This window comes from Pan troglodytes, chromosome 10 (assembly GCF_028858775.2).
Source record: "Pan troglodytes isolate AG18354 chromosome 10, NHGRI_mPanTro3-v2.0_pri, whole genome shotgun sequence".
NCBI classification, from domain to species: domain Eukaryota; kingdom Metazoa; phylum Chordata; class Mammalia; order Primates; family Hominidae; genus Pan; species Pan troglodytes.
This window is the reverse complement of record NC_072408.2, coordinates 36354809-36380650: the sequence shown is the minus strand read 5'-3', so window position 1 is coordinate 36380650 and position 25842 is coordinate 36354809. Positions and strand designations below refer to the sequence as shown.

The 25842-nt window shown below is 34.5% G+C and overlaps 1 protein-coding gene across 5 annotated transcripts in view; it reads left to right on the top strand.

Annotated features, from left to right (window-relative positions):
- SLC16A7 (solute carrier family 16 member 7) overlaps positions 1-25842 on the top strand; it is a 197511-nt gene that overhangs the window by 44432 nt on the left and 127237 nt on the right. For 2 of the 5 annotated variants that reach the window (XM_063785519.1, XM_009425018.5), the window contains exon 2: positions 14673-14771. The gene's annotated coding sequence lies outside the window, so the exon portion shown is untranslated. The other 3 variants (XM_009425020.5, XM_016923138.4, XM_009425022.5) reach the window with 3 other exon arrangements.

Here is a 25842-nt window from a genome sequence, read left to right as displayed (position 1 = left end):
AATTTCACTTTTCCAAGCATTAGGATTGTTATTTTTGCTTGTTACGAGAAATTAAATACGTGACATTCTGAAAAAAAAAGTAGTGCTTTTCCTAAAATAGTCTCGAATTCTGTCTATCCAGATAACAAGAGGATCCATGCCACCGTTTACTACTAAAACTGTTTATCATCCCATGTGTTTGCAATTGTGTAGGATTTTTTTTCAATGATTTTTTCCTTTTTTACCATTTGATTGACAGATACAATGAAAGTTTTTCACAGCCCCTATCCAAAACAAGTGCTGCCATGTATTAAAAAGTGAAAATACCCATCCTTCATCTTGGAAGCCTCATAAAGAGTCTGATATTCTAAATGTATTTTCTAAAACATTAAAAAAAGAAAATATTTTGGTGTTTTGCCAAAGTTCCCTTAAGAATTTTAAAACTAATATTGTATAGGTTTTTTAAAGAGGAACTGCATGTATGAAAAAATGACTTATGTGGTCAAATTGCATGCTTAAGAATGTTTCTAGTTGAACAAAACACTGAAGGCAACATTTGTATAGAAAATTAAAAATATATATATTTATATGTCTATACATACATATTGTTTGAAAAATCTTATTTAACTGTTTAAGCTTTATCTATAAATTGGAGATGTGATAGCTGCCAGGAAATGATGTAGGGAGAAATGGATGAAATAGCACATACAAAGTAGTTACCTAGGTAAATCTCTATCTTATCACTAACTCTTCCATCCCAGAGGCCTCCTTTATCACACAAGCTAAAGAACCAATTTCCACCATGTCTTATTCTTATAATCCTTTTTAAATTTAATTGATACAAAGCAGTCTTTTTAATGTATTTGTATTCCCTACTAGGGCAGAGACATTATGTGTTCATTTGCTGCCAAATTCTCCAGAGTCTATTCTTATACATGGTATGCATTCATTTATTCATTCATTCAAAAACAATTCTTACAGCCTACTTTGCTTTAGATGGGGTTACCATGCTGAATGAAAAATGAAGTTTCTGCTTTGATAGGATATAAAAATAGTTTATTTATAAGCCAATACTTTTTTGATGAGTCCAAATATATATGATAATTGTGCAATAGTTTCTAGGGCTATTTTTTTTAGCATGTATCAGCATAGGAAACAAAATTAGTCCGTTGTACAAAATATTGCCTTTGTAACTTTTCTAATATTTACATTGAAGGGAGCCATTTTACATGGATATTTCTAATTTGAGGAGAGTTGCTTAACATTATTGGATGTCACTGTTTCTTACATTTTCCGTTAGTGAAAGAAGGGAGCCAATTCTGATGCTCTTCTACAATCCAGGGCTTAAAGAACCATTATTCATTGTACTTTTCAATGTGTGTCACTTTCTTTTTATAGAATGTCTTTGTGGCCCTTTCCTAGATGTCATTAATAAGGCAGTGTAGAGTTTGTCCTTGGTGGGAAGATGTATAATAGTGGTAATACTTCACCATTTTGGATTATCAAAACTGTATCTATGTGCCCTAAAACACTGTGTAGCATCTAGCAAACCATATGTTTTCTAATATTGCTTTATATAGTGTTACAAAAAAAGTATCAATTTAAAAAATTATAATGCTAATTCATTTCAATTTAACACAATCTAAATTAAGTCCTTTCTTATACATTTACATTCTGGAGACAAAGTTTTTGAACTGCATAGATGATCTAACAAGTATTTCAAAATGAATTTGCTCTGTTAGCATTTCCTGTACAGATTCATTATCCTTTCTTTCCGTGCTTCATTTTGACCCTCAGGCTTGGAATTCCTTACCTATAGTCGTGTTAGCCCATTGATTCCTCCTTATCCTTTAAGAATTATTCTAACCATTCTTTTTTTCTGGAACCTATTTCTGCCCTTCATTCACCCCAGGGTGGTTAGATATCCGTTCTTAGTGTTCCCATAAAATCATGCACATATTTATTTCGCTTACCATATTTTTCATAATTATGTTTCTTCATTTGCATCTCCTACTAGATTGTGACCTTTTTGATACTCAGGATTTTATGTGTTAATCTTTGTAACTCTAAAGCTTAATGCAATACCTGTCTTATAGATGGTGCACAGTAAATGTACATTGCATTAGTGGATGAATAAAAGTTAAGAATGAAGATGGATCTGATTCTTCATGCAGAAGATAGAGCCTCAAGGAAGGTATAGTCCAGAAGACAAAGCACAATTCAGTGATGATGACTTTTCCCACTGTGATAGTAGTCAAAGTTATAGAATGAATGGGCAATAATGAAATAAAAATTGATTGAGGAAGAACATGCAATCTAGACTAGAGAATTGACTAACCATCAATTAAGATTGTCTTTATAGAGTTCAGTTGAGATAGATTCCATAATTGTTGTGAAGAATTTGGAAATTGTACACAGAGTAAAGAATTCTGAAACTTAGTTGAAAGTAACTTGTTGAAAAACCTTATAATAATTGGGAATACAGGCACAAAGGATGTTGGAAAGTTTATTGTAGAGCCATAGATTATTGATGAGTTATCACTGCCAGCATATCCTCAGAATACATTTATGTTGTCAATTTTTAAAAGCACTTGGATAATTAATTTAGATTAATATAATTCACTTAGATTCTGTATAAAATATTAATAAATGATATTACTTCCTTGATTTAGACTTTACTTTCTGCCACAGACTATGCTGCATACTTTCATATGCATTAACTTTAATATTTACTCCAATGTAATTATTCACATTTTACAGATGAGGAAACAGAGGGTAAGAAAGCTCAATCCAATTGTCTTGGATCATAGAACTAATAACATTTCTGACATTAAATCCATTCCATTTGAATTGAAAGTCTGTACTTACACTACTCTGCACTATGACCCCAAGAGTCTCTAATATACATATAAGTTTTCGGCACAAGTTGAAAGTGGTAAGCATATATGTCTATAAATCTAGTTGTCTCTTACATAGTTATTCATTTGTTCATTTAGTCATCAAACATTTATTGGCCCTCTAGGCACTGCTAGGTACTGCATATGTAACATATCCATATATCTTCATGGAAGTTACAGTGGAAGAGACTGGCATTAGAAATATAAACAACTGTATAATGACAATTTTTGATAAATGTTATGAAGAAAACTGGAGTGCCTTTTATTAAGCAGATTACAGAGCAGGCTTCTTATGTACTTACTTCCCTGTGGGCAAATATAATTAGATTTACAATATAGCTTACTGTAATTCAAGAAGATGCTTAAAATAGCTGTAGATAAATGGGACCACACCAGTGTAATCAAGCTGAACAGTCTGAAAACGTTGGTCTTCTAGCAGTCTTTTCACAGCACAGAGGGAATTTTGGCAAACAATAGGTTCTGAAAATTTACCAAACGTCACATCGGTATTTCAGTTTTGGAGAGTGACTTTGAAACTGTTTCATCAATGACCTACATCAGTTCACAAGAGAACATAATTATCCATGGAGATAACTCTTAGGTTGCCCTTTAAAAAAGCAGTATCTGTCTTGCTGCAACTCTGAGCATATGGCAGATTTTGAATCGGAAATATGGATACAGCATTTGATAAGTTGAATATTTGGCTTAAAATATTGATAACATTTGGCATAAAATCAAAATAGTAATATAACAGGAGAATTTATTTCATTTAGAACTTAGTAAAGGTGGGTGGTCAAAATAAATAAAAAAAACAAAAAAATACAAACAAAGCAAAGCCAAACTATGTGAAACTTTGACAGATGTTAACGACAACCTTGACCCTGGCTTTAGTGCGCATCAAAAGTTATAAAGTCTTGTCCGGGCACGGTAGCTCATGACTGTAATCCCAGCAGTTTGGGAGGCTGAGGTGGGTGGATTACTTGATGTCAGGAGTTCGAGACCAGCCTTGTCAACATGATGAAATCCCATCTCTACTAAAAATACAAAAATGAGCCGAACATGGTGGCGCATGCCTGTAATCCCAGCTACTTGGGAGGCTGAGGCACGAGAATTGCTTGAGCCTTGGAGGTGGAAACTGCAGTAAGCCAAGAAAATGCACTCCAGCCTGGGCAACAGAGTGAGACTCTTTCTCAAAAACAAAAAACAAAAATGAAAACCATTATAAAGTCTTACGTTTTAGTTTTAGAAGTTACCTTGGACCTGTAATATAATATCATAAATAACTGGTACTTAACTAATTTCTGATTGCAAAAAAATTTCTAAGTTAATGATCTGTTTATTTGATTTTTATTTTCTCACCAACAAATGTGTGTTGTAACTTTACTTCTCGTTCCTCCCTCCCCTTTCAGAATTTCTTTATAACGGATAGAAAACATAATTTCCTGACAGTTGGAGACATTTTTGTAATTATCTGCAAACCTGCGAGGTTTAAGACTCTTATTTGTTAATGCCATTAGAAAGTGGTTGAAATGATTTTCATGAAGTAAGTAAAAATGTATGTGAAAGATAGAAGTTAAGCATGAAATCCAGTATCATAATTGAAACCCGTTATCATTTATCAACTTTAAACATTATGAGCCTTCCCCATTATTGTTTCTCCTGGAGTTTCCTTATCCTGTTAGTACTCTTGATTATCTCTTATGTCTTTCTTGTGTACCACTCTCACAGGGGAGAAACATTTAAATTGGGTCTTGAGGAATAAATAGGAGCTTGCTCAACAGAAAGGTGACAAAGAGGATTTCTTAATAGGCACTGACATCTATTCAGGCTAGAAAGTTAAATTAGTTCAGTTTTATTATTGGATGTAGTGCAAGAGAAGACATGATGCTAAAAGAGAATAAAGCAGTGGTATAGGGTCAGATCAGATAGCAAAACCATTTGATATGGTTGGGCTGTGTCCCCACCCAAATCTCATCTTGAATTGTAGTTCCCATAGTCACCACATGCTGTGGGAGAGACCCACATGCTGCTCTTATGATAGTAAATGAGTTCTCACAAGATTTGATGATTTTATAAGGGGCTTTCCCCTTTGCTTGTGTCACATTCTTCTTCTTCCTGCTGCCAAGTGAAGAAGGATGTGTTTGCTTCCCCTTCTACCATGATTGTAAGCTTCCTGAGGCCCTCCCAGCCCTGTGCAATGGTGAGTCAATTAAGCCTCTTTCCTTTATATATTACCGAGTCTTGGGTGTGTTCTCATACCAGCATGAGAACAGATTAATACAGTAAATTAGAACCACAGAGAGTGGGGTGCTGCTATAAGGATACCCAAAAATGTGGAAGCAACTTTGGAACTGGGTAACAGGCTGAGGTTGGAACAGTTTGGTGGGCTCAGAAAAAGACAGGAAAATGTGGGGAAGTTTGGAACTTCATAGAGACTTGTTGAATGGCTTTGACCAAAATGCTGATAGTAATATGGACAATGAAGTCCAGGCTTAGGTGGTCTCAGATGGAGATGAGGAACTTGTTGGGAACTGCAGTAAAAGTCACTCTTGCTATGCAAAGAGACCAGCAGCATTTTGCCCCTGCTGTAGAGATTTGTGGAATTTGACCTTGAGGGAGAGGATTTAGGGTATCTGGTGGTAGTAATTTCTAAGCAGCAAAATGTTCAAAAGTAAGTAGAGCATAAAAGTTTGGAAAATTTGCAGCCTAACAATACGATAGAAAAGAAAAACCCATTTTCTGGGGAGAAATTCAAGCTTGCTACAGAAATTTGCATAGGTAATGAGGAACCAAATGTTAATCACCAAGACTGTGGGGAAAATGTCTCCAGGGCATGTCAGAGACCGTCACAGCAGACCCTTCCGTCACAGGCTTGGAGGCCTAGGAGGGAAAAATCATTTCCTGGGCTGGGCCCAGGGCCCCCCTGCTGTGTGCAGCCTCAAGACTGGATGCTTTGTGTCTCAGCCACTCTAGCCATGGCTAAAACGGGCCAACGTACAGCTCAAACCATTGCTTCAGAGGGTGCAAGCCCTTAGGCTTGGAAGCTTCCACATGGTGTTGGTCCTGCAGGTGCATAGAAGATAAGATTTCAGGTTTGGAGACCTCCACCTAGATTTCAGAGGATGTATGGAAATGCCTTGATGTCCAGGCACAAGTCTGCTGCTGGGTGGAGCTCTTATGGAGAATCTCTGCTAGGGCTAGGGCAGTGCAGAAGGTGAATGTGTGGTTGGAAGCTCCACACAGAGACCCCACAGGGGCATTGCCTAGTGAAGTTGTAAGAAGAGGGCCACCATCCCCTGGAACCCAGAATGGTAGATCCACCAACAGCTTGCATTGTGCACCTGGAAAAGCTGCAGGCACTCAATTCCAGCCCATGAAAGCAGCCAGGAGGGGGGCTGTACCATGCAAAGTCACAGGGGCAGAGCTGTTTAAGGCCATGGGAGCTCACTTCTTGCATCATTGTGACCCAAATGTGAGACATGGAGTGAGTCAGCTTTTGGAACTTTAAAGTTTAATGACTGTCCTACTGGATTTCAGACTTGCATGGGCCTGTAGCCCCTTTGTTTTGGCCAATTTCTTCCATTTGGAATGGGTGTATATACCCAATGCCTGTACCCCCATTGTATCTAGGAAGTAATTAACGTGCTTTTGATTTTACAGGTTCATAGACAGAAGGGACTTGCCTTGTCTCAGATAAGACTATGGACTTGGACTTTTAGGTTAATGCTGAAATGAGTTAAGACTTTGGAGAATCGTTGGGAAGGGCGTGATTGTATTTTGAAATGTGAGGACGTAAGATTTGGGAGGGGCTGGGGGTGGAATGATATGGTTGGCTGTGTCCCTACCCAAATCTCACCTTGAATTGTAGTTCCCATAATCCCCATGTATCATGGGAGGGGACCTGATGGGAAGTAATGTAATCATGGAGGCTCTTACCCCTGTGCTGTTCCTGTGATAGTAAGTTCTTATGAGATCTGATGGTTTTATAAGGGACTTCCCTCTTCGTTCAGCTCTCATTCTTCTCCTTTCTGCTGCCATGTGAAGAAGGATGTGTTTGCTTCCCCTTCCACCATGATTGTAAGTTTCCCAAGGCCTCCCTAGCCCTGTGGAACTGTGAGTCAATTAAACCTCTTTCCTTTATAAATTATCCTGTCTCAGGTATGTCCTTATAGCAACTTGAGAATGTACTAATACACTGTAAGTTTCATGAAGAAATGATCACATCAGGTAAAGTTGTGTTTGGTGACCAGAAAGGGGCCCACCTTCACTGCAGAAGCAGAAGAAAATGAATGAAGGACTAATAGAGATACAGAAATGTGCACAGGTAACCAAGATGTTGTGGGAGTTCATGCCTGATCTGATGGCATTAATTTTTAATTTAAATAAGCCAGGTCAGTTGGGTGTGTGGCTCATTCCTGTAAGCCCAGCACTTTGGGAGGTCTAGTTGGGAGGATCGCTTGATGCCAGGAGTTTGAGATCAGGCTGGGCAACATGGTGACCACAAAACATGGTCACTACAAAAAAAAAAAAAAATACAAAAATTAGCCAGATGTGGTGGAACATGCCTGTAGTCCCTGCTATTTGGGAGGCTGAGGTGGGAGGATCACCTGAACTTGGCGAGGTAAAAGCTGCAGTGAGCCATTATTGTGCCACTGCACTCCAACCTGGGTGACAGAGTGAGACCTTGTCTCAACAACAACAAGAACAACAACAATAAGAAGCCAGGTCAACTGCAGGGGGTGATTGAGGATATTTAGGGAACTTAAGGTTAAGGGATGATGTTAGAACTGTAATGGAGGAGAGGAAGATACCAAGATATGTGTGAAGAGCTTACTGGACAGGCCTTGGGGTCCTGCTGAAATTGAAACATATAAATATGTAGTGGTATCAATCTGTGCAATTAATCCATGTCCCTTAGCTCTATTTAATGCAATAATTGCATAGTGCATTCCAAGTTTGGAATTTTCAGACTTCTTGTTGCAAGAAGACATAGGCATGAGGGACTTGAGATTGTTAGTGATTGATTATAGATGATATTAATATTTATTGAGTACATATGATGTGTTAGTAATTGTACTTAGTACGTTATATACGTTGCCACATTTAAACCTTTTTTTCTATGAGGAATAAATATTGTTGCCACTTTCTAAAAACCAACTGAAGATTCAGGTATGTAATTTTCTCAAAATAGATTTACCGTGATGTAGTGTAACTGGGATTTGAGTGAAGAAACATTGCAGCTGAACAGAGAAAAAAAGTGAGGCTAAAAAGGGCTCATAGTTTAGGAGAAGATGTATCAAGGGACTAACCAGTCTCAAGAGGATTCCAGGACAGGATTGATTGAAATAAAATATTTTAGATTGGGTGAAATACAGGGAACTAATTGGTAAGTAGAACATCAATGTTTAAGCCTCTAGTGATAGAGGCATTCAGAGTGGCCATGAGATCCAAGTTGGAAATGGTTTTCTGAAATGAGAGTTGAAGTAGAGATCATGAATTCTATGGATAGATTATTGATTGTGGTGCATAGGTATTGATTATCAATATTGATTTTGGTGGGATTTTGGAATCAGGAGAAATGGATTTTGAAGGAATAATGTAAAAGTTGATGAGTCCTAGTATTCAGAGTGATACAGATTGGTGAAGTGAATGTAAGTGAAAAAGAATTTTTTGCATGAAAGTGGAAAAGTAATGACACAAAAGCCACAAAATGGAAGTAGGATTATTCTGAGCCTCTATCTTGATCTGAATGCATGAAGACGATGACTTATATAAATCAGGCTTTCAAGGAGAAAACAATTTGGAGACAAACTAATGTCTCAGGAATAAGGAAGTTTGCTTATTAAAAAATGGGAGTCATAGAGTGTACAATGGACAAGGTTGAGAAGGACATCAAAAGGAGTGTGGTAGGGTGGAGAGCATGAACCAAAAGGGAAAAAGTGCATAGCTGTGTAAGCGAGAGATTGCGAAAGAGGATTAGTGATTAGAGGAAACAGTTTATTTGGGGCTTGAGAGTGAGAGACAAGAGGCATCAGTGGAATTTAGTGGCTTTAAATTTGTAAACAGAGCTTTGGTTTAAAGGTGTTTTGCTATTTCATTTCCAAATACTGCCATGACCTGACTTTCAACCACATTATTATTTGAGCTAAGTGAGGATGACAATGTTCAAAGTTCAGTGGTGCTTGGGGCTGATACAGGAGTCTTGTTGGTCAGATCAGTGGAAGATTTGGATGATATTAACTGGATCTATACCTCTGGTTTTGTGGCCTTACTTAATAGTATTTTACTTTAAAAGTTCTAGGCCAGACAAGGTGGCTCACACCTGTAATACCAGCACTTGGGGATGCTGAGACAGGTGGATCACCTGAGGTGAGGAGTTCAAGACCAGCCTGGCCAACATGGCGAAACCCCGTCTCTACTAAAAATACAAAAATTAGCCAGGCATGGTGGCGGGCACCTGTAATCCCAGCAACTTGGGAAGCTGAGCCTGGAGAATCACTTGAGCCTTGGAGGTGGAGGTTGCAGTGAGCTGAGATCGTGCCATTGCACTCCAGCCTGGCCTATAAGAGTGGAACTCCATCCCCCCTCCCCACCAAAAAAAAAGTTCTAAAAATATTAGTAAAAATTTTATAGATATTTGTCTAATATTTCACTTTTTCAAGGCATTGCATTGTATTAATTTAATATTTAGTGTTTAGGATTTATATATATCATCTTTTTTTTTGCTTATTAGAACAGATACCCCCTTGATGATATTAATTTCCATTGTTAAATTTTAAAAGGGCATAGTCTTACCTGAGCACTTAAATAACTGTAACGAAAATTTAAATTGGGTCTGTAGATTTACTTGTTTCACAAGACATGAAAAAGAGTGTGTGTCTTATTCAAAATAAAGGAGATATGGTATTATGAAGTGAATTCTAAGCATACAATTCATCAAAGTTTAGCACTAGAAGTGTTTTTATACACCACATAGTCCAGCCACCTATTTATGGCTGATGCATATCCATTTGGTGTCTTTTCATGAAAGATATTTCTTCTAACTGGTATTGTGGAAACAGTGAGCAAGATCAAAGTTGGAATATTGTCTCTACCCTTAAAGCTGTATACCCCTGAGAACTTGACTTCTCCAAGCAGAGTATTTCCTCTTTTGTAAAATGGAGATGTTACCATTATCAAAGAGTGATTGAGAGGACTAGAGTGCCCATTTTACTTTTAGATATCTTTGACTATGAGGTCATACTTATACTGAACAAAAATCTATCTCTCTGTAGTTCAGTGAATATATCTATTCACATATAGTTATGTCCCAGGAATGGATCTGCTTTGGTATCCCTGCTGTGCTCAGGCGTGGGTTGGGAGGTGCCTGTGGGAAGGGTGGACTCCATGCAAATTCAGCAATGGATTTCAGAGCTCAGCAGCTTGAGCCCTTGGTCAGTTATACTCCCTCTAGTTGTAGGTCTTTGAGGCACATGCTTAAAAGCACCACATCATATTTGTCTATCTTAATTGTATGTAAAAATAAAATTGCTAAAAGCTCTAGTGTAGTATTTGCTTTATAGAGTGAAAGATAAATGTAAATTTTGCTATGGGGAGATGGTAGCTGAAAGAAGCTACTAGTTTTGCTTCTCTCTTACTCCCATGCAGAGCCCTTCTCAAAACCACCCATGCTTCCCTCAGAGTAAGGTGATAAACTGAGCATGGCAACATTCCAAGACAAGCTCGGTACAATTTGCCTTTGCAGTGTGTCTTGGCTTTGCTCCTCTTCATGGTTAATTTTCAATACACCACTAAACAAATTATATTTTTTCAATGTTTATTGATTTTTCTTTCATCTTTGACTTCCTCAATTAGGAAAAGGGTAGGCTATGAATGTCTCTATAACAAAGAAGTGAGAACAAGATTAGTGAACTCAATAATTTTGTTACAGTTTTGAGATCAAAGCTTATTGTCCTAGTGTTTTTCTTACTCATTTTCAGTATATGATGATGTAGGCCATTTCCTTAGATTCCATTCATGTAACTGTATTACCCTTGCTTAGAGATTTTAAGTTATGCTACTTATTAAGGAGTACCATAGAATTTCTTATGTCAACCATGAAAACAGCTATATACTGTAGCTGTAAATAGTGTTTACAGTTATATACATATAGCTGTTTGTAACATGGCTTTTTAGAATCTGTCTCCAGTGACTTTCAAACATCACCTTTGCTGGTTATGTAAACTTAAAACAATGGATTTGCTTTTGGACATCTAAGAGTATGATGTGGTGTCTCATGCCTGTCATTTACCAGCAAAAGAAATGTTACTCTTCAGCTTTGCCACAATGCCCTCACATTCTTCAACCTTGAGTTAGTCAGCCACTTATCAGCTGATGTGATTTTACATTTTTGCCTTGATCATTAATCATTCACTCTAAGTTCTCCATTTATAGCGTTTGCCAGTTGCTTCCAAACAAACATGCTTTCTGGGCTTGAGGAAGGGAAAAGCAAAAAAGATTTAAAAGAAGATAGTAGATGGTTTCACAGTTATTTTGGCTTTATTACTAATGCTAACTACTGTCATAAGGTATAGAACTAAGCTTGAGGTATTAATAAATATTTTATTCAAGGAACTTTTTTTTCAGCCGTAATGAGAGTTTATAAACATGATTGGATGGTGCTGTTGAGTTAAAGGGAGAAACGCTCTCTCCTTATAGAGTAGATTGTTTGCTGATTTTCTGAAAATTTGACCGTGGATTTACATAGTTTTAAATATTCCTTTTAGATTTACTGTGGTTTCTAAAACAGTCTCTTATTTTTGGAGGACATTTATTTATTTTGTGAAATAAGTTAATAAAATTACATATGTCAGCTGACATAATTTTTCACTTTTATTATTCTGTAGATAATAATCAACCAGGTGTAAACATGAGTAACATATTTCCCCTATTATATCATACATTCCTAGCCCTTTGAATGAGCACCTTTGCAAAAATATATTTCATTTCTGTCTTGATTAAAATTTGTTTCATGAGTTGGAAGAGATCATGAACCCTGGGTAATGCATTTCGTTGTAACTAAAATTCTTAAGTCAATTAATTATGAGTTACACCAGACATGGAACTTTATGACACCCAGAGTAGTCTATTAAAATAGCAGTATTGAAATAGCTGCTGGCCCTTTCTAAAAAGTATGACCATTTAAATCACCTAAATAATGATCTCTGAAATTACAGAATTAAAAATACCATACTATTTCCTACCTGATAATTGGATGAGAAATTAGACATTAACCTAGCCTTCCAAAGGCCTAGAGATTCCTTTTTTTTTCTTTCCTGTTCCTTCTTATATGTGTTAATTTTATTTTCAGTAAAACAGATCAAGGAATTTCTCTTAGTTTATGAACCTTTCTAGAAAAGTAAGTATAGCATATACTTTTGCTGTTGGTTTTATATTAAAGAAATTATGAAAAAGTTGCCTTTTAATATAAATAAAAGTCTTTGTAGAACTTATCTGTGATTTACACATGCATGCTTCAGAAGGTCAGGTATTCTAACTTTTGTACAAGGCGAAGGTTACGTGGAAGATGAAAAGGCATGCCGAAACAAATAGAAAACATTTTACTTCATTTTAACTACCTTTCTTTTTTAAAAATCTTTATTTGGTAGACATGATTATGTAACTGTCAAATTACTGTTTATTGTTTTACATATCAGCCCACAAACATAACTTTTAAGGTTTGCTCCCGTTTAAAAGAAATAAAATCACTCTTTAAGACAAATGAAACTTTTACTGCCCTATTTTTGCGGAACAAAATACTGTAAACTAAAATTAACTGTAATATTCTAATGTTGTAGAGAAAAACCAGGGAATTTCTAAAGTCACGCTGTTAAAAGAAATTTTTAGTTGAGGAATAAAAAAGAAAAGAGAAAGAAAACTTCCTTAACTAATGATTCTCAAATATTAGTAATATTATTTTATTTCACATGAGAATCAAAATGTGGGAGATCTCGCTTTTTAGGTATGAGGTAAGAAATATAATTATGCAGACAAAAATGGATTACAGCAAAAATACCAATTTGTCACCATACCTATACATGAAATAAATTCAAAGTTATATAATTTTAGTGGTAGCTACTGAATCAGAAAGTTAGAGTAAGATGTTATATTTTAAAAATATTTAGTATATAAATTTTAATTATTGTGGTATAATAATACCAGTAATTTTGTGAAGTATATCTTAATGTTAATTCTAAATTCAAGTGAATTTAATTATTGTTTTAAGGAGGTATTTGCATGTAAAATTCACAAGTTTTTGTGCAATTTTTACTAAATTACCATGTATATACATGGTTTACTTATTATAGTTTTGGAATTTACAAAGTAAACAATTGATTATCAGCCTAAAATTCCTTCCATTTTAGATTACAATGTCAAGGTTCTCTGGTTAAATCGCGTAACATTACAAGTGCTATCGAAATGACCTCAGACTATTTCTGTTCTGTTTTCTTTTACTCATGTGATTTTTTTATATTTTAAAAACCTTTGCACTGCACTGTACTACTGTAGAACAATCTAATTTTTCTTGATTACATCTCAAAGTCGATTATATTGGTTTAATAATAAGATAAATATCAGAATTTGTATACTTAAACTTATTTTTTAAATAAAGAATCAGTAGGGATCTGTTTATTCATCTATATATTCCAATTTTTTTAACTGTCTTAAGTAGCAATATTAATGTTAATTAATGTTATTATTAATAATTAATTATATTTTAATCAACTATTATGTGGTGCCATAGTTATAACATAGGGTTAGTGGTGATGTGAACAAATTTAACTAAATAATCTGTATCTAAAGGAGTCTTTAAATAGAACCTTGGAGCTTTAAGAGAAGAGTTAATAGTTAATAGTTATTAATAATTAATAATATTAACTATTAATAACAATTGTTATAATCAATAACAATTATTCAGTCAACAATTTATTATTCATGTTGTTGTCATTTCATTGCCAAACACTATATGTATTGATATTTTACAAATGTTAACTAGCTTAATTCAATAGTCACAATTTTGGGGTAAATACTAGTATATCCTTTGTTTTCAAGTAAAGAAGTTGGACAGAGAAATGAAAAACTTGTTTCAAGGTTCATATCATCAAAGAACATACAAGAACTGATGATTAAACATTGGTTATATTTTTATAATATTTCTGATGTATTGTTAAACCTTATTTGTCTCACTGAAATGTTGCTTCAATTTTTAATTAAGACATTTATTGTAAATAGTTTTAATGTATTTATGTAAAAAATTTCAAGATATTACTTTATAAACACACACATAGGCATGCACACACACACACACATACACACTCACACTCACATATATTTTTGTACCAAAAATGGAGAGAAACATCACTCAAAAGTTAAAAACAAGCTATTGGTTTGAAATCCCAAAGATGGTGGACTGAAATGAGTCTCTCTGATGTTTTGGCAGGAAATCCTCTGCACCTTGAGAAATTGTACTTGGGACAGAAAATATAAAGGCAGGCACAAATAAAGGCAGGCAGGTGCCATAATTATAACATGGGGCTAGTGGTGATGTGAACACATTTAACTAAATAATCTGTTTATATCTAAATGGTCCTTTAAATAAAAGCTTGGAGCTTTAAGAGACAGTAAATAGCATTTTCAGCCAGCAATAGAAAGCTACATGTTATTAAGTCTTTCAGATATGGAGTTGGATATATTTTTCATTTTTCTAAACATGCATTGAAATATTTAGATGGTTACTATATTCTTTGATTCTTCTAGGAGTCAATCTTAAGATGTGATACTTTCCTGTGAAACCTGAAACAAGGTGATCTGGGGAACCAAAGACTCTAGGACTCTTGGTGCCAACAGAGTTACTCTGTGAGTATCCTTGGTGTGTAATGATGTTTTCTTCCATCTAGCTCTTGTAAGTCATGCTGTTTATGCAATTGGTAAATCTTAATGTGAATGGTAGTATTGGCATGACTACTGTTTTAATCCATTTTCTAAAATAGGACATATCTTAAAGTTGGTACTTTTAGCTTCTAGTGTTTCCATGATCCAATATACTGTGTGATCTTGGTCAAGAGACTAAGTCTCAGTTTCTCTGTATATAAAAAGAAGCTAAATATAAACTTCCTTCATTTAAATGATTATAAAGTAGTAAATGAGAAAGTTTCAATAATAATAATAGAATTATATTCTATTTTTATTACTAGCATGAATTCTGGTTTTAAAATAAACGAGAAAGCTAGAGGTATATACTTTTAGTTATTTACCTTTACCATTGGCACTTTTAAAAAAAAACTACATTTTGAACAAAAATGATCATATTGGGGTTTTTTTACGTTCATATTTTGTTTGCAAAGGGCTTTATCACTGTGTTTCCACACTCATGATTCAATCTGATTTAATCCTTCATACAATCTTGGTGTAAAGCAGGTCAGGGATTTTAATCCTCGCTGTGCAGATGAGAAAACTGATGCTCAGCATTGTGTCTTGCTGAAGACTGCATAACTTGTAAGGGAGATAATTTAAAATCCAATGTTCTTATAAACAGTCTATACTCTTTTCTGTAGACTGTTCTTATAACTAATCTATACTCTTTCAAATGAATGTAACCAACTGTATTCAATTGGTCAAATTTGTATTTTTGCATTAGATTGCTACGTATTTTAACTAGCTTATAAGAGTAGTATGGTAAATTTACAAAGTTATATTACCTGTTTTTTGTGAACAATTCCTAGACCAACTGTATGGTTGTATTCTGTCTTCTACCTCTGTTGTATCATGTACTCTGTCTTCTACCTCAAGTTCATGAACAAATCTTGGTATATCTATGTAGTAAACAGAATAATGGACCCCCACATTTTAATCTCTGCCACTTCTGAATATGTTATGTTACATGGTAAAGGGAGAATTAAGGTTGCAGATGGAATTAAGGTTGCTAATCAGGTGACTTTGAAATTATCCTTGATTATGTGCATGGGCCCAGCAACATCACTAGGATCCTTATAAATGAAAGAGAGAAGGCAGCAGGAAAGATGCTCAGTCCAACCTTGACAGTTTGTTGATGTAGGAATGCAGCCAGAAGCCAAGGAATGCCAGTGGTGGCTTTCAGAGTATGGAAAAGCAAGGAAACAGATTCTCTCCTAAACCTTCCACTCACACCTTGATTTTAGTTCAGTGAGACCCATTTCAGACTTCTGACCTCTGAAATTGTAAGATAATAAATTTGTGCTGCTTTAAGCCATTGTATTTGTGGTTGTTTGTTACAGCAGCAACAGAAAACAAATACAGCTCAACACTGTGAAATTACAGACAGCCTCAGAGTAGAAACAGCGGTTTATGCCAAGAGGTTATTAGGTCAGTCATAGGGGTATTTGCTGCTTTGATTGAATTTTTTGTTCCATGGTAAGTATGCTTGTAGGGCTAGGTTGTAATATGTCATATGGTTCCTTTTAGATACATAGTTTACTAAGGGAACCAGCCTAACCCTGCCTGTTCTTATTAAGAGTACAGAATATGGATCTTGGAGTGTTAGGTTCAAATGCTGCCTCTGATGCTTACTAATTATAATCTGTTTGAGCATCAGTTTTTTCATCTGTAAAATGAGGACAATACAAGTTCTTTATAGGGCTGTTGTGAGAATTAACTATTAATTTGTGTTAAGTACTTAGAATATTATTAATACTTGGCATATTATAGGGACTAATTAAGTGGTAGCTATTATTATTACTAAATTATTCCTCAAATACTGTATTTTCTAGATTCATTTTCTTTATTCAGATATAGATAGGAAAGTATCCAAAACTTTGGGATGAGCGCCTTTGTGGTAGAGGCATTTTAATATAATTATGTGAATTTTGTAATTTGTAATTTTACTTAATTTTTAAAAACCTTTCATGCTTTGAAATACCTCTTCTTTGTCTGTTTTCATCATCATATGTAGATGAAGCAATTTTGTATATTCTATAATAATTCATTTCATTGACTTTACTTATTGTTCTGTCTTAGCTGTTTTGTATTGTGAGTCTTCAGGTTTGTTGTGATGTCACTACTTAAGCATGTGAATATCTTGGTAGTAGGGAAAGTATGCAGCACCCTGTAATAAGAGATCCTAGATTAAAAATACTTCACAAGTGAGAAAAACCTAGTCTGAATGGCGTTTTCAAAGACATTGTTGAGAGAGGAGTCTCTTAAATGGATACATAGAAATGACTACTTTGGTCAGTGCCCCATTCTCTGTGTTTGACAGTGGTGGTGGGTCTGCTTTAGACCTGGTGGTAGCATATATTTGATCAATCTTTTAGGCCTTCACCACAGTGGCTATATCCCAAGGGACAATATATTAATTAATTGGACCAACATGTGTTACATACCTCCTAATGCCAATAAACAAATGATGTCTGTTCAAAATGTTCACAGCATAGAGGGGAAGAACCAATGATCCCTGAAGTAGCATAGATTCTAGCATTATAGTTAGGCAGGGAGGTAAGACATATTTACTCTTTCTAGCTACCCACACACAAAGGCCAGTTGCAGCATGCCATGATTTCTTATGCAGTTTTAAAATGTGCATAAGAGCAAACTGTTTTGCTCTTACAAAACAGTTTGTCTGTGCCTGTCTTTTGACACCCTAGGTTTTCTCTAGTATGAGGAAAAACAAAACAAAATACATTCCTTACACAGACACCTGAAATACAAGGGATACCATCCCTTTAAATTGGATACTTAAAAACTATAACCACAGGCCTATTGAGTCTGTGGTTAAGAAACAGATATCAATAATCACATGGTGTGTTTTAGTAAAATGAGATTTCTCTTTTTCCTCAAATACGTATGGTATCTTTGTGGTGCTTTTCAGTCAATTCCTTTGATTTTCATTTTACAGTCTTACTTCTCCCACACTTCACTAATTGGCATCTCATTTACCTGGACAAAGCTAAAAATCACAGAAAATGAGAAGGGGTTCCCCAAGGCACTTAACTATGTGGAAATAGATGGATCTTTGGGTAGCCTTGGAGAACTGTTTGAACATGGAACCTACAAAGGATATCACTGTTTCTTGCCTATGTTTTCACTTGAATCCAGCAGTTAACAGAAGAGTAGCAGAGAAAAATAGGAACTATTTGACCAAAAAAATCACTGCTGTGAGTTAGTGGAAGGTTTCAAGTGAATTATGTACCAAATACCTTGCTGTGCCTTCTTTGCCTTTCCATGCCTTTCTACCTTGAAACTGCATCAAGAAATCAGTATAGAGGGAAGCTGAGCATGCCCAGCTATTAATATATTCTCCCTAATATTCCACTAAGCCACTCACTGTGTCCTCATTTCTTTTACATAGACTATGGATTGTGTGGGTTGATATAAATGCTAGCAATCAAATAATTAGGCTTTTTCTTTCATGTTGATAACTCCAGATTTACGTATTTTGGCAGTATATTAAACCTAGGAAAGTTTTTAAATGTTAAGTCTTGTCCATTTATAACATGGTTCAGAAATAATGAATTGAGAGTTTCTGATATGAAATAATCAGTCAAATTTGCTAATGTGTCTATAAAAATATGGTTAAAATGAGTATAATGATTTTAGATACAGGGGAACATTTCTGTGATACTGTCCTGATAATTAAAATCCTAACATTACTTAACAGCTTTATGATGTAACAGCAGATGCCTAGAGTAGGTAGTTTTATTATTTTGGCTCGTACCTTTAGCCTATGTGAATGTATGTGGTGATCAATTAAATTATGCAAGGTTCTATAATATATGACATTGCTAATACTACTTTATAACACTATTTTAGCTTTGACAATTATGGTTTTAAAATGCATGTGCACGCACACACACACACACACATATAGCCTCCCACCATGGGAAAGTGAATATTTAAAAATTTTTCTTAATCTATTTAGCAGGTATGAGTACATATTTCTTACATGCATATATTGTGCAGTGGTAAAATCTGGGCTTTTAGTGTGCCCATAACCGAAGTGGTGAACATTGTATCCAAAAGGTAATTTCTCAACCCTCACCCTCCTCCTAGCTTCCCACCTTTGGTACCCTCCAATGTCTATTATTCCAGCGAGTGACTATTTGAGGAAAGAGAAGCTGCCTTACTTATCCTGGCATCCCTCCTGTACATAATATAATGGGTTTTGTAGCTAGCTACTCACTATATGTTGCTTAAATTAGTTAATTAATTAAAAACAAGGAAAAATATATTCAGCTAGCCCCTTTGATTCATCTATTTAATTCTTAAAATTGATGCTGAACTGGAGAATATTGCTTGGATATATGGTCAAATGGGGTTTCTCATTTGAACTTATCATCAAAACTTAGGCTTTCCCTTGTATGGGAAGAACCTGCTCTAGTAAAATTATCATACTGTGTAGACCAGATCAGAATCTGTCTCCTCTGTAGGAAGGCATATCTGGAAAAGGGAGAGCCCAGAATATTTCTGCATCAAGCTTGCTTAATTTTTTCTTGAAAATTCAGCAATCAGATGTGGAATGGATCGAAGTGTTATTTTAACAGCAGTGTCTGCATTAGGAAATACTAGGCCAGTATATAGTTGAAAAGCCTGGGGGTAAGAGAGGTTAGATAATTTGTTCAAGATGAGAAGTAAAATATAGGTCTTACCCAACTCTTCTAATACTAAATCAAGGTGTTTTGTTGTCATTGTTGTTTTATTTTGTGGTTTTTGTTTTTGCTTTTGCTTCTTCTTCTTCTTTTAAAGAGCCCTTTAAATAATCCTTTTTTAAAAAGAATCCTTTAGATTTTTTTTAAAAAACTCTTTTTTTAAAAGAATTTTATGCTACATCATAATAGTAATAACTGGTGCTCCCAGGGGAATGAAGCCTAGTGAACAGGCTGAGGCCTTTCGCAGTGCCAATCCAGGGCAAAAGAGGTCCACGTCTTCCATCTGCTGCTGAGGAGAACACCAAGAAAGTCTAGTCCCCATGGGGAACCCAGAGGGTAATAAAAGCATTGAAGCCATGGGACTTTAACTTCTAGGGCGTGGTTATGGCTTCTATAAACTGTCTTTGCCATATAATTTTACATTGCTTTTTAAATAGTTATATTCTGACATCATCATATGGAGGTTTTATACTTTTATTTAAAATAACTTAAAATCCCAGCCTGGACAACATAGCCAGACCTTGTCTCTACAAAAAAAATTTTAAAAATTATCCAGGGATAGTGGCATGTATCTGTAGTCCCACCTACTGAGGAGGCTGAAGCAGGATAGTTTGAGCCCAGGAGTTCAAGGCTGCAGTGAGCTTTGATTGCCACTGCACTCCACCCTGGGTGAAAGAGTGAGACCCTGTCACAAAATTGAAAAATACAATGAAATAAACTATGATAAAAATCCTAAAATAACAACAAAAGGTTACCTTAAGTTTTATTTAAGATGTAAATTTGTTTTGAGGTGTGGAAGGATCTCATACCCTGTGAGATGTGACCGAGACAGTAGATTTAATGTTACCTCAAACTTCATTTATTTATATCTGGTTAATGACTAATGCCTTTGTAGTGTTTTTAAAACCAGGAGAAATAATGACTTCTTATTTTACAAGTGGCAGTAAAAAGCCAAAACACATTAAAATACCTATTCTACTATAATTGGCAATAGCAATAGATGGAAACTACATACCCGATCATATTACATTTTATAACATATTCTCTGTTATTCCTATGTGGAGGAGAAGTGGTTGTGTGGTTGGGTGGGTGGAAGATGCTTGTGGTATGTGAATGTTGGGAAGGGGAGGGGATATTGACCAGTTTTGAGTAGGAGCATGCCATTGTCTGCATTTGTATTAGATGTACAATTTAGGCTAAGATTTGGGATTTGGAGTAGAGAGATTGGAGGCTGGGATAACAATTGGAGGCTACTAAATTTATTGGTGCCTGTGGGAATTAGGGAAAGGAGATAGATTTAACTTCTTCTGCAAGTGGAATTACAAGGATTGGCAACTTGGGTTTCATTTTAGAGAAGAGGAGACATTTTTGCTGACTCTGAGACTTTGAGCTGACTGGCAGAATGTTAGTGCATTTAATAGAAAGCTGTGGGACCACAGTGCACGCTGAGAGTGATGGCGGGGAGCTAAGTGGAACCCAAGGTCCTGAGCTAGAAGGATATTTTTAAAGCACTCTCTCTCTGAACATGTTTCCTCTATTGGCTAAATACAGTAGTATCTTCTATTGAATGGATAATAGCTAAGAAAGTAAGGGTCTTAAATGTACCACATGTATACATATGTAACTAACCTGCGCAATGTGCACATGTACCCTAAAACTTAAAGTATAATTTAAAAAAAATGTACCATGTACTCAAATCACCTTTCCAATAATTCTTTTCCATTAGTGAGCCACTGTTGTCAGCAAGAAGGGGGAATCCATTAAGATGGTAGAATACTTGCATATTTGTGTTTAGGACCACCCTCCCCCAATTAGGTTTTTCTAGGATGTATTAAAACTTTAAAGGAATTATTCTATGAAAGCAAATTTGACTGATGGCATCTTTCTCTTATGCTTATCAAGGTTAAAAGTGTTGCCTTTTTACATTATAACTGTAAGAGATAATTAACGTGGATTGTTTTCTTCTGCTATAAGCTAAATTTTAGCTCCATTGTAATTCTAGATTTAGAAAATAGAATCACTGTTAGTTCTACTCAGTGAATGTTAGGATTATGGTACTCTTTCCAGGAAAAGAATAGAAAAAAATATTGTATCCAGATGAGAAAAGAAATGTGTTATATTATTTCCATTATGTTGTGAGACCTTTGTTTTTTGTGTTTTCTGATTAATTTACTGCCGTTTTCCATTCAAAATATATACCTGAGCCTTCTGTTCTTTAGAATTTCTTGCACTTTTTATTCAGATAAAAAACTTGGATTTTGCACATTAATTCAGTTTTACTCCTTAGTTACAATGCGAAAAACATCATAATCTCATAAGGGAAATGTGTAAAATGCTTAGTGAAACTTGAAAATAATATTATAAATAAATCTGTTGCCAAGAACTTATTGTCATGTTTTAAACACAGAATTAATAACCTATTCCAAGGGCACACAGGCTATTTATCAAGGTTTTCTCCTAAGACTATCTGCATTTCCTCTCTCCTGTCCTCATATTATTGAAGAATTTTGGAAACCGGAAATTTAAAAAAAATCTCGCATGATCCTATTTTTGGAGTTACTTTTGAGAATTTATAACCTTGGCAAAAGTTAGTCACCTTTAGCCATTCTCTCCCCAGGGCTCCTGGTGAACAGGTCTGTTTTGCATTTGGCTTTTCTTTTTCTCAAAAGTGCATGTAGAAACCTCACTGTCTGTGTTTATCTCACATCTCACAGAACTTAGTTGCTCAACTTTAGTAACATGATTTCTCTGTGCTTTAAGTTATATTCTTATAAAAAAAGATGAGTCAAATTGTTAAAGGTGTTACTGTGATTACAAAGGTGACTAAAGTTAATGTTAAAGTCAGTTCATTCTATTTGCTATGTGTTTTACACCAGCAAACATTAATCCATAATTTGCTGCTTTAGGTGAATTTTAATTTTTTGTATATTTGCTTAAAATGTTTAAGATGTTAAAGTAATGTAGTAGAAGAAATATCTTATGTGAAGAAAGATGAATTCTACATTTAGAAAGAAAATATGTGATTTATAATTTGAACTCTTTAAACTTTTCGAACATGCACACTAGACTTAACAGACCATGGTTTCTGTCAGTGGATAGTATTTTTTGAGGATTTTATATGGTAATGACAGTAAGCAAAATAATACAAAATAAGTACAAAATACATTATTCAAATTCCTGTCAATTTTGTTCTTTATAGATCTTATCAAGCTATTTTCTTGATAATATAATTTTTACATATCAAATGTATGTCTTTGTATTTCTCTTCTTATTTAACTTTAGAATATTTTGTAATAATACTAACTAAATTAACTATACATATGGGAGCCTTTTAAAATTATTATTCTTGATGTAATAAATAACATTAACTGAATAAAGTTAATAATAATTTCTTTACATAAAATTGAGTCTTATTTTCATATTATCAATATAAAAAAGTAGTTGATAAAGCAAACAATATTGAAATTTTATTCTTTTACCCTTTTTAAAAAAGAAACTACTTTGAGGTATATGTACAGGGTACAAAATGAAGTTATTCATTGGTTAATCACTTATATTACATTTTAGTAATTTTACCCCAAATAAATGTATTGAACACTTACTAGCCACGAAGCACCTTGTTTCGTTGGGACAAAGAAGCATTTGAAGAGTTCTCAGTAAATATATAGACTGCTTTTGGTTGTCAGATGTACTATATAATTGTGAAATCCATAGTATAATTTTTTCACTGTATTAAAACCTCAGTTTATGTCTAATTTTGTACTAGGTAAAATTTCTTTATGCTTTTATTTCATTTTAGTTTTTAAGCTTAAGTTTTCAGTAGAAATGAAAGAAACATACCACATATTTTGTAAAAGCATTTGGTTTATTTGGTTAAGTAAATTAGATAAAATTTCTAGAGGTTATTTATGTTATTACCTGGTTATTATTATTTCATTATTATACACATTTAGAAATGCAGCCTTCCCAAATCTTTGGGAAGCATATTTTACAAGTGGCTACTGCTTAGTGCTTAGATCTAAATAATTGTATCTTTCACATAGGAAATCAGATATTTCTCATCCACTGATAGAGGAGTCTGGCATGCTGTTTGATAGAGAGGAACATGAGCCTCGAATCTAGACAATCTAACGTTGGAATCCAGGACCCCATATTTCACAGCTATATGGCCTTACATAAGTAATCAAAACTCTGAGCTTCAGTGTCCCCATAGGAAAATATTTATCATAATGTCTATCATGTATCATTTAGAGAATGGGGTAATGGGTATAAATTGTTTGGCAAAATGCTTACCTAGAATATGAGAAGCATTTAATAAATTACACCACTGCATTTTTCCAAAGGTTATAGTAATTTCTTCTAAAACGAAGATGGTACTAATGATCTATCACCAGATTCACCCTCACACAGGGTTGGGGACTCTTTGGGACAGAGAGCATGCATTTACAGAGTGGCTGACCATGTAGGGAGTGTTATGTGTGATCAAGAAATAGATTAAACTGGCCCACAAGAGATTCAACACTTTGACCCTGGCCTCTTTGTTATTGTTCATAACTTACAAATTACCTAGTCTCAGACTCAGTGAAGAGTCACTAAACTATTAATGTATATAGTACAGTATTTTTGCAATATGTTTTATGCATATTAAATCACGCAATGGAAAATGTGCTTGAAAATGTGGCTACATCAACACAACACATGAGAAGGTTAAATTTAGCAGTTCAAATTGCCAGACTTGGCCACCTTCTTTGACCCATGATATAATTTAAGCCAAGCTTACTTTAGACTCTGAAAAGTATGAACTAATAGTGCATGTCAAAGCAGGTTCTTGAAAAAGAGAAATAACTAACTTTGCCCTATTTGAGAGAAGAGAGAGGGAAGGGCAAAGCAGAGTCTCTGGAGATATGTATGTAAGTTTGCTTGTGGCTAAAAGTTAATGATCAGTTGCCTCTGTTCTTAGCCCTGAGCCTGGAGAAAAGTGTCAAATGCAGGTTCTCTCTCTATTCAGGTAACTTTAAAAATTATACAAATCGTATTCGTGTTCATTGTAGTTTAGATTATAGAGATGTGATTTTTTTTCCTTTAGTGTCATGTGATTTCATACTCTAAGCATATTGGAATAACAATGAGAAACTTTATATATGCTGGCTAATGTAAAAATATTTTACTTTTGAAGTACACCAAGTTAAGGCTAAGGAGAGATTCTGTATTGTATTAGATGGGAAGAGAATTTTTACATGTTTTTATGAAACTATCAATTGTGGTTCTTAATCTACCAGCTGAAAGATGTATTACTCATAATTATTTAAAATAATGTACATTATATAGTGTGCCAAGTCTTGGCTAGTAAGGAAAATTAAAAACTTTTTTAACATTGACATTCTGAAAATAAGACTAAATGTTTAATCACTAAAATTATTTGTATTTCATATTATAATGCCAAAAGTAACCTATTTTTCCTATTCTAAATCATTATATTTATAACTATGTATGTGTACTTTGTTGAAAAAAAATAGTAAAAATTAATAGATTTTTTATTATAGGACTTAGGTAATTTCATTCCAAAACATTTAGGATAGTATAATATTATGGTATGATATGAAGTTATTGTACAGTTATATTTCAGGGATGCTATATGTACAATTATATGTAATTAAAGACATTGCTCACTAAGTTTTAAAGTCTTCACAGCTGGAGTCTAAAAATAAAAATATTGTATACATTTACAGAGTAATCATTTTTCATTGAGCTCTCAACATAGAGAGATGCATTGCTTAAGTTACTGGCATCATAAATTACAGGAATTTATATATATATATATATACACACACACACATATATGTAACTTTTATATACATATAACTTTTATATATATAACACGTGTGTGTGTGTGTGTGTGTGTGTGTGTGTGTGTCTATGTGTATGTGTCTTGGTTCTTTCTAAAGTGTCTGACCTTTGTTATCTTTATTCGGCAAGTATCCAAAGCCAAAAAGCTTGCTTTGGCTGGATTTAGATTCAAGTAAACATCAAAAGCTAAATGTTCTTATGGTACTACATATGCAGTTTTCCATTTGTGTTCTTTTCAAACTGAAATTAAATGTCAGGCAATGATTGATGATTTTACAATTGGAGTTTGGAGTTGATAGGAATTTGGAAGAACGTAACATTTCATATATGAGGAACTAGGTCTAGAGAGGGAAACAACAACAGTTATTGGGAGTGCTAAAACTAAAATCAAACTCTCTGTTTACTTGCTGAAAAGTCGAGTTGATGGTTATTAGTCAATATTCATGTTGTTTTTGAGAGAA